Below are 12,438 nucleotides of genomic sequence, written 5' to 3'. Positions count from 1 at the left end.
AATAAATACAGAAAAATAGGTAAATTAGGTAGAGAAAAAAATAGGTGTATAAATAGAGATAAATAGCTAAATAAATCAAAGAAAAAAAGGTAAATAAAAAAATATGTAAAGAAATTAAAGGAAAAAATAGGTAAATAAACAGAGAAAAATAGGAAAATAAATGAGAGAAAATATAGGTAAATGACTAGAGAAACAATAGGTAAATAAATAGAGAAAAGTGGGTAAATAAATAGAGAAAAATAGGTAAATAAATAGAGAAAATATAGGTGTATAAATTAGAGAAAGAAAGAGGTAAATAAATAGAAAAAAGTAAATGAATAGAGAAAAAATTCGAAAATAAATAGAGGAAAAATAGGTAAATAAATAGAGAATAAATAGGTAAATTATCTAGAGAAAAATAGGTAAATGAATAGAGAAAACAAAAGAGGCAAATAAATAGAGAACAAATAGGTAAATAAATACAGAAAAATAGGTAAATTAGGTAGAGAAAAAATAGGTGTATAAATAGAGATAAATAGCTAAATAAATCAAAGAAAAAAAGGTAAATAAAAAATATGTAAAGAAATTAAAGGAAAAAATAGGTAAATAAACAGAGAAAAAATAGGAAAATAAATGAGAGAAAATATAGGTAAATGACTAGAGAAACAATAGGTAAATAAATAGAGAAAAATAGGTAAATAAATAGAGAAGAATAGGTAAATAAATAGAGAAAATATAGGTGTATAAATTAGAGAAAGAAAGAGGTAAATAAATAGAAAAAAGTAAATGAATAGAGAAAAAATTCGAAAATAAATAGAGGAAAAATAGGTAAATAAATAGAGAAAACAAAAGAGGCAAATAAATAGAGAACAAATAGGTAAATAAATACAGAAAAATAGGTAAATTAGGTAGAGAAAAATAGGTGGATAAATAGAGAAAAATATGTAAATAAACCAAGGGAAAAAAGGTAAATAAAAAATAGGTAAATAAATTAGAGGAAAAAATAGGTAAATAAACAGAGAAAAATTGGTAATGAAGTAGAGGAAACAAAGTAGGTAAATAAATACAGAAAAAAAGAGGTAAATAAACTAGAGAAAAAATAGGTGTATAAATAGAGAAAAATAGCTAATTAAAAAAAATAGGTAAATAAATAGAGGGAAGAATGGTAAATAAATAGAGAAAACAAAGCAGGTAAATAAATAGAGAAAAAATAGTTAAATAAACAGAGAAAAATAGGTAAATAAGTAGAGAAAACAAAAGAGGTAAATAAATAGAGAAAAACAGGTAAATAAATAGAGAAAATATAGTGTATAAATTAGAGAAAGAAAGAGGTAAATAAATAGAAAAAAGTAAATGAATAGAGAAAAAATTCGAAAATAAATAGAGGAAAAATAGGTAAATAAATAGGGAAAAATAGGTAAATTATCTAGAGAAAAATAGGTAAATAAATAGAGAAAACAAAAGAGGCAAATAAATAGAGAACAAATAGGTAAATAAATACGGAAAAATAGGTAAATTAGGTAGAGAAAAAATAGGTGTATAAATAGAGATAAATAGCTAAATAAATCAAAGAAAAAAAGGTAAATAAAAAAATATGTAAAGAAATTAAAGGAAAAAATAGGTAAATAAACAGAGAAAAAATAGGAAAATAAATGAGAGAAAATATAGGTAAATGACAAGAGAAAGAATAGGTAAATAAATAGAGAAAAATAGGTAAATAAATAGAGAAAATATAGGTGTATAAATTAGAGAAGGAAAGAGGTAAATAAATAGAAAAAAGTAAATGAATAGAGAAAAAATTCGAAAATAAATAGAGGAAAAATAGGTAAATGAATAGAGAAAAAATAGGTAAATTATCTAGAGAAAAATAGGTAAATAAATAGAGAAAACAAAAGAGGCAAATAAATAGAGAACAAATACGTAAATAAATACAGAAAAATAGGTAATTAGGTAGGAAAAAATAGGTGTATAAATAGAGAAAAATAGGTAAATAAACCAAAGGAAAAAAGGTAAATAAAAAATTGGTAAATAAATTAGAGGAAAAAATAGGTAAATAAACAGAGAAAAATAGGTAATGAAGTAGAGAAAACAAAGTAGGTAAATTAATACAGAAAAAAGAGGTAAATAAACTAGAGAAAAAATAGGTGTATAAATAGAGAAAAATAGCTAATTAAAAAAAATAGGTAAATAAATAGAGGGAAAAAAGGTAAATAAATAGAGAAAACAAAGCAGGTAAATAAATAGAGGAAAAATAGGTAAATAAATTAGAGAAAAAAATAGTAAATAAATTAGAGAAAAAAATAGATAAAGAAATAGTGAAAAATAGGTAATGAAGTAGATAATACAAAGGAGGTAAATAAATATAGAAAATAGGTAAATAAATAGACAAAAATAGGAAAATAATTTAGAGAAGAAAATAGGCAAATAAATAGAGAAAAATAGGTAATGAAGTACAGAAAACAAAGTAGGTAAATAAATACAGAAAAAATAGATAAATAAATAGAGAAAAATAGGTAAATAAATTAGAGAAAAAATAGATAAATAAATTAGAGGAAAAAATAGGTAAATAAACAGAGAAAAAATTTGTAAATAAATTAGAGAAAAAAATAGATAAATCAATAGTGAAAAATAGGTAATGAAGTAGAGAATACAAAGGAGGTAAATAAATACAGAAAAAAGAGGTAAGTAACTAGAGAAAAAATAGGTAAATAAATAGAGAAAAAGTAGGTAAATATAATACAGAAAAAGTAGCTAAATAAACAGAGAAAAAATAGGTAAATAAATTACAGAAAAAAATAGATAAAGAAATAGTGAAAAATAGGTAATGAAGTAGAGAATACAAAGGAGGTAAATAAAAACAGAAAATAGGTAAATAAATAGAGAAAAATAGGTACATAATTTAGAGAAAAATATAGGCAAATAAATAGAGAAAAATAGGTAATGAAGTAGAGAAAACAAAGTAGGTAAATAAATACAGAAAAAAGAGGTAAATAACTAGAGAAAAATAGGTAAATAATTTAGAGAAAAAAATAGGCAAATAAACAGAGAAAAATAGGTAATGAAGTACAGAAAACAAAGTAGGTAAATAAATACAGAAAAAATAGATAAATAAATAGAGAAAAATAGGTAAATAAATTAGAGAAAAAATAGATAAATAAATTAGAGGAAAAAATAGGTTAAATAAACAAAGAAAAAATTTGTAAATAAATTAGAGAAAAAAATAGATAAAGAAATAGTGAAAAATAGGTAATGAAGTAGAGAATACAAACGAGGTAAATAAATACAGAAATAGGTAAATAAATAGACAAAAATAGGTAAAATAATTTAGAGAAAAAAATAGGACAATAAATAGAGAAAAATAGGTAATGAAGTACAGAAAACAAAGTAGGTAAATAAATACAGAAAAATAGATAAATAAATAGAGAAAAATAGGTAAATAAATTAGAGAAAAAAATAGATAAATAAATTAGAGGAAAAAATAGGTAAATAAACAGAGAAAAAATTTGTAAATAAATTAGAGAAAAAATAGATAAATCAATAGTGAAAAATAGGTAATGAAGTAGAGAATACAAACGAGGTAAATAAATACAGAAAAAGAGGTAAGTAACTAGAGAAAATATAGGTAAATAAATAGAGAAAAAGTAGGTAAATAAATTAGAGAAAAAAATAAATAAATAAATTAGAGGAAAAAATAGTAAATAAATTAGAGAAAAAAATAGATAAAGAAATAGTGAAAAATAGGTAATGAAGTAGAGAATACAAAGGAGGTAAGTAAATACAGAAAATAGGTAAATAAATAGACAAAATAGGTAAATAATTTAGAGAAAAAAATAGGCAAATAAATAGAGAAAAATAGGTAATGAAGTACAGAAAACAAAGTAGGTAAATAAATACAGAAAAAATAGATAAATAAATAGAGAAAAATAGGTAAATAAATTAGAGAAAAAATAGATAAATAAATTAGAGGAAAAAATAGGTAAATAAACAAAGAAAAAATTTGCAAATAAATTAGAGAAAAAAATAGATAAAGAAATAGTGAAAAATAGGTAATGAAGTAGAGAATACAAACGAGGTAAATAAATACAGAAAATAGGTAAATAAATAGACAAAAATAGGTAAATAATTTAGAGAAAAAAATAGGACAATAAATAGAGAAAAATAGGTAATGAAGTACAGAAAACAAAGTAGGTAAATAAATACAGAAAAATAGATAAATAAATAGAGAAAAATAGGTAATGAAGTAGAGAATACAAAGGAGGTAAATAAATACAGAAAAAAGAGGTAAGTAACTAGAGAAAAAATAGGTAAATAATTTAGAGAAAAAAATATTCAAATAAATAGAGAAAAATAGGTAATGAAGTAGAAAAAATATAGGTGTATAAATTAGAGAAAGAAAGAGGTAAATAAATAGAAAAAAGTAAATGAATAGAGAAAAAATTGGAAAATAAATAGAGAAAAATAGGTAAATAAATAGAGAAAAATAGGTACATTATCTAGAGAAAAATAGGTAAATAAATAGAGAAAACAAAAGAGGTAAATAAATTAGAGAAAAAAGTAGGTAAATAACTAGAGAAAAAATAGTTAAGTAAATAGAGAAAACAAAAGAGGTAAATAAATAGAGAAAAAATAGGTAAATAAAATAGGGAAAAATTGGTAAATAAATAAAAAAATAGGTAAATAAAATAGGGAAAAATAGGTAAATAAACAGAGAAAAATAGGTAAATAAGTAGAGAAAACAAAAGAGGTAAACAAATAGAGAACAAATAGGTAAATAAATATAGAAAAATAGGTAAATTAGGTAGAGAAAAAATAGGTGTATAAATAGAGAAAAATAGGTAAATAAACCAAAGGAAAAAAGGTAAATAAAAAATAGGTAAATAAATTTGAGGAAAAAATAGGTAAATAATCAGAGAAAAATAGGTAATGAAGTAGAGAAAACAAAGTAGGTAAATAAATACAGAAAAAAGAGGTAAATCAACTAGAGAAAAAATAGGTGTGTAAATAGAGAAACATAGCTAATTAAAAAAAATAGGTAAATAAGTAGAGGGAAAAAAGGTAAATAAATAGAGAAAACAAAGCAGGTAAATAAATAGAGAAAAAATAGGTAAATAAATTAGAGAAAAAAATAGATAAATAAATTAGAGAAAAAATAGGTAAATAAACAGAGAAAAAATTAGTAAATAAATTAGAGAAAAAAATAGATAAATCAATAGTGAAAAATAGGTAATGAAGTAGAGAATACAAACGAGGTAAATAAATACAGAAAAAAGAGGTAAGTAACTAGAGAAAATATAGGTAAATAAATAGAGAAAAAGTAGGTAAATAAATTAGAGAAAAAAATAAATAAATAAATTAGAGTAAATAAATTAGAGAAAAAAATAGATAAAGAAATAGTGAAAAATAGGTAATGAAGTAGAGAATACAAAGGAGGTAAGTAAATACAGAAAATAGGTAAATAAATAGACAAAAATAGGTAAATAATTTAGAGAAAAAAATAGGACAATAAATAGAGAAAAATAGGTAATGAAGTACAGAAAACAAAGTAGGTAAATAAATACAGAAAAATAGATAAATAAATAGAGAAAAATAGGTAAATAAATTAGAGAAAAAAATAGATAAATAAATTAGAGGAAAAAATAGGTAAATAAACAGAGAAAAAATTTGTAAATAAATTAGAGAAAAAATAGATAAATCAATAGTGAAAAATAGGTAATGAAGTAGAGAATACAAACGAGATAAATAAATACAGAAAAAAGAGGTAAGTAACTAGAGAAAATATAGGTAAATAAATAGAGAAAAAGTAGGTAAATAAATTAGAGAAAAAAATAAATAAATAAATTAGAGGAAAAAATAGTAAATAAATTAGAGAAAAAAATAGATAAAGAAATAGTGAAAAATAGGTAATGAAGTAGAGAATACAAAGGAGGTAAGTAAATACAGAAAATAGGTAAATAAATAGACAAAAATAGGTAAATAATTTAGAGAAAAAAATAGGCAAATAAATAGAGAAAAATAGGTAATGAAGTACAGAAAACAAAGTAGGTAAATAAATACAGAAAAAATAGATAAATAAATAGAGAAAAATAGGTAAATAAATTAGAGAAAAAATAGATAAATAAATTAGAGGAAAAAATAGGTAAATAAACAAAGAAAAAATTTGCAAATAAATTAGAGAAAAAAATAGATAAAGAAATAGTGAAAAATAGGTAATGAAGTAGAGAATACAAACGAGGTAAATAAATACAGAAAATAGGTAAATAAATAGACAAAAATAGGTAAATAATTTAGAGAAAAAAATAGGACAATAAATAGAGAAAAATAGGTAATGAAGTACAGAAAACAAAGTAGGTAAATAAATACAGAAAAATAGATAAATAAATAGAGAAAAATAGGTAATGAAGTAGAGAATACAAAGGAGGTAAATAAATACAGAAAAAAGAGGTAAGTAACTAGAGAAAAAATAGGTAAATAATTTAGAGAAAAAAATATTCAAATAAATAGAGAAAAATAGGTAATGAAGTAGAAAAAATATAGGTGTATAAATTAGAGAAAGAAAGAGGTAAATAAATAGAAAAAAGTAAATGAATAGAGAAAAAATTGGAAAATAAATAGAGAAAAAATAGGTAAATAAATAGAGAAAAATAGGTACATTATCTAGAGAAAAATAGGTAAATAAATAGAGAAAACAAAAGAGGTAAATAAATTAGAGAAAAAAGTAGGTAAATAACTAGAGAAAAAATAGTTAAGTAAATAGAGAAAACAAAAGAGGTAAATAAATAGAGAAAAAATAGGTAAATAAAATAGGGAAAAATTGGTAAATAAATAAAAAAATAGGTAAATAAAATAGGGAAAAATAGGTAAATAAACAGAGAAAAATAGGTAAATAAGTAGAGAAAACAAAAGAGGTAAACAAATAGAGAACAAATAGGTAAATAAATATAGAAAAATAGGTAAATTAGGTAGAGAAAAAAATAGGTGTATAAATAGAGAAAAATAGGTAAATAAACCAAAGGAAAAAAGGTAAATAAAAAATAGGTAAATAAATTTGAGGAAAAAATAGGTAAATAATCAGAGAAAAATAGGTAATGAAGTAGAGAAAACAAAGTAGGTAAATAAATACAGAAAAAAAGAGGTAAATCAACTAGAGAAAAAATAGGTGTGTAAATAGAGAAACATAGCTAATTAAAAAAAATAGGTAAATAAGTAGAGGGAAAAAAGGTAAATAAATAGAGAAAACAAAGCAGGTAAATAAATAGAGAAAAAATAGGTAAATAAATTAGAGAAAAAAATAGATAAATAAATTAGAGGAAAAAATAGGTAAATAAACAGAGAAAAAATTAGTAAATAAATTAGAGAAAAAAATAGATAAAGAAATAGTGAAAAATAGGTAATGAAGTAGAGAATACAAAGGAGGTAAATAAATACAGAAAAAAGAGGTAAGTAACTAGAGAAAAAATAGGTAAATAAATAGAGAAAAGTAGGTAAATATAATAGAGAAAAAGAAGCTAAATAAACAGAGAAAAAATAGGTAAATAAATTACAGAAAAAAATAGATAAAGAAATAGTGAAAAATAGATAATGAAGTAGAGAATACAAAGGAGGTAAATAAAAACAGAAAATAGGTAAATAAATAGAGAAAAATAGGTACATAATTTAGAGAAAAAAATAGGCAAATAAATAGAGAAAAATAGGTAATGAAGTAGAGAAAACAAAGTAGGTAAATAAATACAGAAAAAAGAGGTAAATAACTAGAGAAAAAATAGTTAAGTAAATAGAGAAAACAAAAGAGGTAAATAAATAGAGAAAAAATAGGTAAATAAAATAGGGAAAAATAGGTAAATAAATAAAAAAATAGGTAAATAAAATAGGGAAAAATAGGTAAATAAACAGAGAAAAATAGGTAAATAAGTAGAGAAAACAAAAGAGGTAAACAAATAGAGAAAAAATAGGAAAATAAATAGAGAAAAAATAGGTAAATTATCTGGAGAAAAAATGGGTGTATAAATAGAGATAAATAGCTAAATAAATCAAAGAAAAAATGGTAAATAAAAAAATATGTAAAGAAATTAAAGGAAAGAATAGGTAAATAAACAGAGAAAAAATAGGAAAATAAATAGAGAAAATATAGGTGTATAAATTAGAGAAAGAAAGAGGTAAATATATAGAAAAAAGTAAATGAATAGAGAAAAAATTCGAAAATAAATAGAGGAAAAATAGGTAAATAAATAGAGCAAAAATAGGTAAATTATCTAGAGAAAAATAGGTAAATAAATAGAGAAAACAAAAGAGGCAAATAAATAGAGAACAAATAGGTAAATAAATACAGAAAAATAGGTAAATTAGGTAGAGAAAAAATAGGTGTATAAATAGAGATAAATAGCTAAATAAATCAAAGAAAAAAAGGTAAATAAAAAAAATATGTAAAGAAATTAAAGGAAAAAATAGGTAAATAAACAGAGAAAAAATAGGAAAATAAATGAGAGAAAATATAGGTAAATGACTAGAGAAAATATAGGTGTATAAATTAGAGAAAGAAAGAGGTAAATAAATAGAAAAAAGTAAATGAATAGAGAAAAAAATCGAAAATAAATAGAGGAAAAATAGGTAAATAAATAGAGAAAAATAGGTAAATTATCTAGAGAAAAATAGGTAAATAAATAGAGAAAAATAGGTAATGAAGTACAGAAAACAAAGTATGTAAATAAATACAGAAAAAATAGATAAATAAATAGAGAAAAATAGGTAAATAAATTAGAGAAAAAAATAGATAAATAAATTAGAGGAAAAAATAGGTAAATAAACAAAGAAAAAATTTGTAAATAAATTAGAGAAAAAAATAGATAAAGAAATAGTGAAAAATAGGTAATGAAGTAGGGAATACAAACGAGGTAAATAAATACAGAAAATAGGTAAATAAATAGACAAAAATAGGTAAATAATTTAGAGAAAAAAACATTCAAATAAATAGAGAAAAATAGGTAATGAAGTAGAGAAAATATAGGTGTATAAATTAGAGAAAGAAAGAGGTAAATAAATAGAAAAAAGTAAATGAATAGAGAAAAAATTGGAAAATAAATAGAGAAAAAATAGGTAAATAAATAGAGAAAAATAGGTAAATTATCTAGAGAAAAATAGGTAAATAAATAGAGAAAACAAAAGAGGTAAATAAATTAGAGAAAAAAGTAGGTAAATAACTAGAGAAAAAATAGTTAAGTAAATAGAGAAAACAAAAGAGGTAAATAAATAGAGAAAAAATAGGTAAATAAAATAGGGAAAAATTGGTAAATAAATAAAAAAATAGGTAAATAAAATAGGGAAAAATAGGTAAATAAACAGAGAAAAATAGGTAAATAAGTAGAGAAAACAAAAGAGGTAAACAAATAGAGAAAAAATAGGAAAATAAATAGAGAAAAAATAGGTAAATTATCTGGAGAAAAAATGGGTGTATAAATAGAGATAAATAGCTAAATAAATCAAAGAAAAAAACGTAAATAAAAAATATGTAAAGAAATTAAAGGAAAAAATAGGTAAATAAACAGAGAAAAATAGGAAAATAAATGAGAGAAAATATAGGTAAATGACTAGAGAAACAATAGGTAAATAAATAGAGAAAAAGGTAAATAAATAGAGAAAAATAGGTAAATAAATAGAGAAAATATAGGTGTATAAATTAGAGAAAGAAAGAGGTAAATAAATAGAAAAAAGTAAATGAATAGAGAAAAAATTCGAAAATAAATAGAGGAAAAATAGGTAAATAAATAGAGAAAAAATAGGTAAATTATCTAGAGAAAAATAGGTAAATAAATAGAGAAAACAAAAGAGGCAAATAAATAGAGAACAAATAGGTAAATAAATACAGAAAAATAGGTAAATTAGGTAGAGAAAAAATAGTTGTATAAATAGAGAAAAATAGGTAAATAAACCAAAGGAAAAAAGGTAAATAAATTAGAGGAAAAAATAGGTAAATAAACAGAGAAAAATAGGTAATGAAGTAGAGAAAACAAAGTAGGTAAATAAATACAGAAAAAAGAGGTAAATAAACTAGAGAAAAAATAGGTGTATAAATAGAGAAAAATAGCTAATTAAAAAAAATAGGTAAATAAATAGAGGGAAAAAAGGTAAATAAATAGAGAAAACAAAGCAGGTAAATAAATAGAGAAAAAATAGGTAAATAAACAGAGAAAAATAGGTAAATTATCTGGAGAAAAAATGGGTGTATAAATAGAGATAAATAGCTAAATAAATCAAAGAAAAAAAGGTAAATAAAAAAATATGTAAAGAAATTAAAGGAAAAAATAGGTAAATAAACAGAGAAAAAATAGGAAAATAAATGAGAGAAAATATAGGTAAATGACTAGAGAAACAATAGGTAAATAAATAGAGAAAAATGGGTAAATAAATAGAGAAAAATAGGTAAATAAATAGAGAAAAATAGGTAAATAAATTAGAGAAAAAAATAGATAAATAAATTAGAGGATAAAATAGGTAAATAAACAAAGAAAAAATTTGTAAATAAATTAGAGAAAAAAATAGATAAAGAAATAGTGAAAAATAGGTAATGAAGTAGGGAATACAAACGAGGTAAATAAATACAGAAAATAGGTAAATAAATAGACAAAAATAGGTAAATAATTTAGAGAAAAAAATATTCAAATAAATAGAGAAAAATAGGTAATGAAGTAGAGAAAAATATAGGTGTATAAATTAGAGAAAGAAAGAGGTAAATAAATAGAAAAAAGTAAGTGAATAGAGAAAACAAAAGAGGTAAATAAATTAGAGAAAAAAGTAGGTAAACAACTAGAGAAAAAATAGTTAAGTAAATAGAGAAAACAAAAGAGGTAAATAAATAGAGAAAAAATAGGTAAATAAAATAGGGAAAAATAGGTAATGAAGTAGAGAAAATATAGGTGTATAAATTAGAGAAAGAAAGAGGTAAATAAATAGAAAAAAGTAAATGAATAGAGAAAACAAAAGAGGTAAATAAATTAGAGAAAAAAGTAGGTAAACAACTAGAGAAAAAATAGTTAAGTAAATAGAGAAAACAAAAGAGGTAAATAAATAGAGAAAAAATAGGTAAATAAAATAGGGAAAAATTGGTAAATAAATAAAAAAAATAGGTAAATAAAATAGGGAAAAATTGGTAAATAAATAAAAAAAATAGGTAAATAAAATAGGGAAAAATAGGTAAATTATCTAGAGAAAAATAGGTAAATAAATAGAGAAAACAAAAGAGGCAAATAAATAGAGAACAAATACGTAAATAAATACAGAAAAATAGGTAAATTAGGTAGAGAAAAAATAGGTGTATAAATAGAGAAAAATAGGTAAATAAACCAAAGGAAAAAAGGTAAATAAAAAATTGGTAAATAAATTAGAGGAAAAAATAGGTAAATAAACAGAGAAAAATAGGTAATGAAGTAGAGAAAACAAAGTAGGTAAATAAATACAGAAAAAAGAGGTAAATAACTAGAGAAAAATAGGTAAAGAATTTAGAGAAAAAAATAGGCAAATAAATAGAGAAAAATAGGTAATGAAGTACAGAAAACAAAGTAGGTAAATAAATACAGAAAAAATAGATAAATAAATAGAGAAAAATAGGTAAATAAATTAGAGAAAAAATAGATAAATAAATTAGATGAAAAAATAGGTAAATAAACAAAGAAAAAATTTGTAAATAAATTAGAGAAAAAAATAGATAAAGAAATAGTGAAAAATAGGTAATGAAGTAGAGAATACAAACGAGGTAAATAAATACAGAAAATAGGTAAATAAATAGACAAAAATAGGTAAATAATTTAGAGAAAAAAATAGGACAATAAATAGAGAAAAATAGGTAATGAAGTACAGAAAACAAAGTAGGTAAATAAATACAGAAAAAATAGATAAATAAATAGAGAAAAATAGGTAAATAAATTAGAGAAAAAATAGATAAATAAATTAGAGGAAGAAATAGGTAAATAAACAAAGAAAAAATTTGTAAATAAATTAGAGAAAAAAATAGATAAAGAAATAGTGAAAAATAGGTAATGAAGTAGAGAATACAAACGAGGTAAATAAATACAGAAAATAGGTAAATAAATAGACAAAAATAGGTAAATAATTTAGAGAAAAAAATAGGACAATAAATAGAGAAAAATAGGTAATGAAGTACAGAAAACAAAGTAGGTAAATAAATACAGAAAAATAGATAAATAAATAGAGAAAAATAGGTAAATAAATTAGAGAAAAAAATAGATAAATAAATTAGAGGAAAAAATAGGTAAATAAACAGAGAAAAAATTTGTAAATAAATTAGAGAAAAAATAGATAAATCAATAGTGAAAAATAGGTAATGAAGTAGAGAATACAAACGAGGTAAACAAATACAGAAAAAAGAGGTAAGTAACTAGAGAAAATATAGGTAAATAAATAGAGAAAAAGTAGGTAAATAAATTAGAGAAAAAAATAAATAAATAAATT

At 21.1% G+C, this 12,438-nt stretch overlaps 2 long non-coding RNA genes across 2 annotated transcripts; both read left to right on the top strand.

Annotated features, from left to right (window-relative positions):
- Positions 1-5,980: 5,980 nt before the first annotated feature.
- On the top strand, positions 5,981-8,139 carry LOC143378096 (uncharacterized). Its single transcript, XR_013087499.1, has 3 exons — positions 5,981-6,490; positions 6,930-6,954; positions 7,904-8,139. It is a non-coding gene; the product is annotated as an uncharacterized LOC143378096 (long non-coding RNA).
- Positions 8,140-8,908: 769 nt separating this feature from the next.
- On the top strand, positions 8,909-11,361 carry LOC143378095 (uncharacterized). The gene is made up of 2 exons (XR_013087498.1): positions 8,909-10,035; positions 10,075-11,361. It is a non-coding gene; the product is annotated as an uncharacterized LOC143378095 (long non-coding RNA).
- The last annotated feature ends 1,077 nt before the right edge of the window (positions 11,362-12,438 follow it).

Source organism: Andrena cerasifolii, unplaced genomic scaffold (genome assembly GCF_050908995.1).
Source record: "Andrena cerasifolii isolate SP2316 unplaced genomic scaffold, iyAndCera1_principal scaffold0218, whole genome shotgun sequence".
Lineage (NCBI taxonomy): Eukaryota > Metazoa > Arthropoda > Insecta > Hymenoptera > Andrenidae > Andrena > Andrena cerasifolii.
Note: the sequence above shows the minus strand (reverse complement) of the source record. Positions and strands in the feature narration are given on the sequence as shown.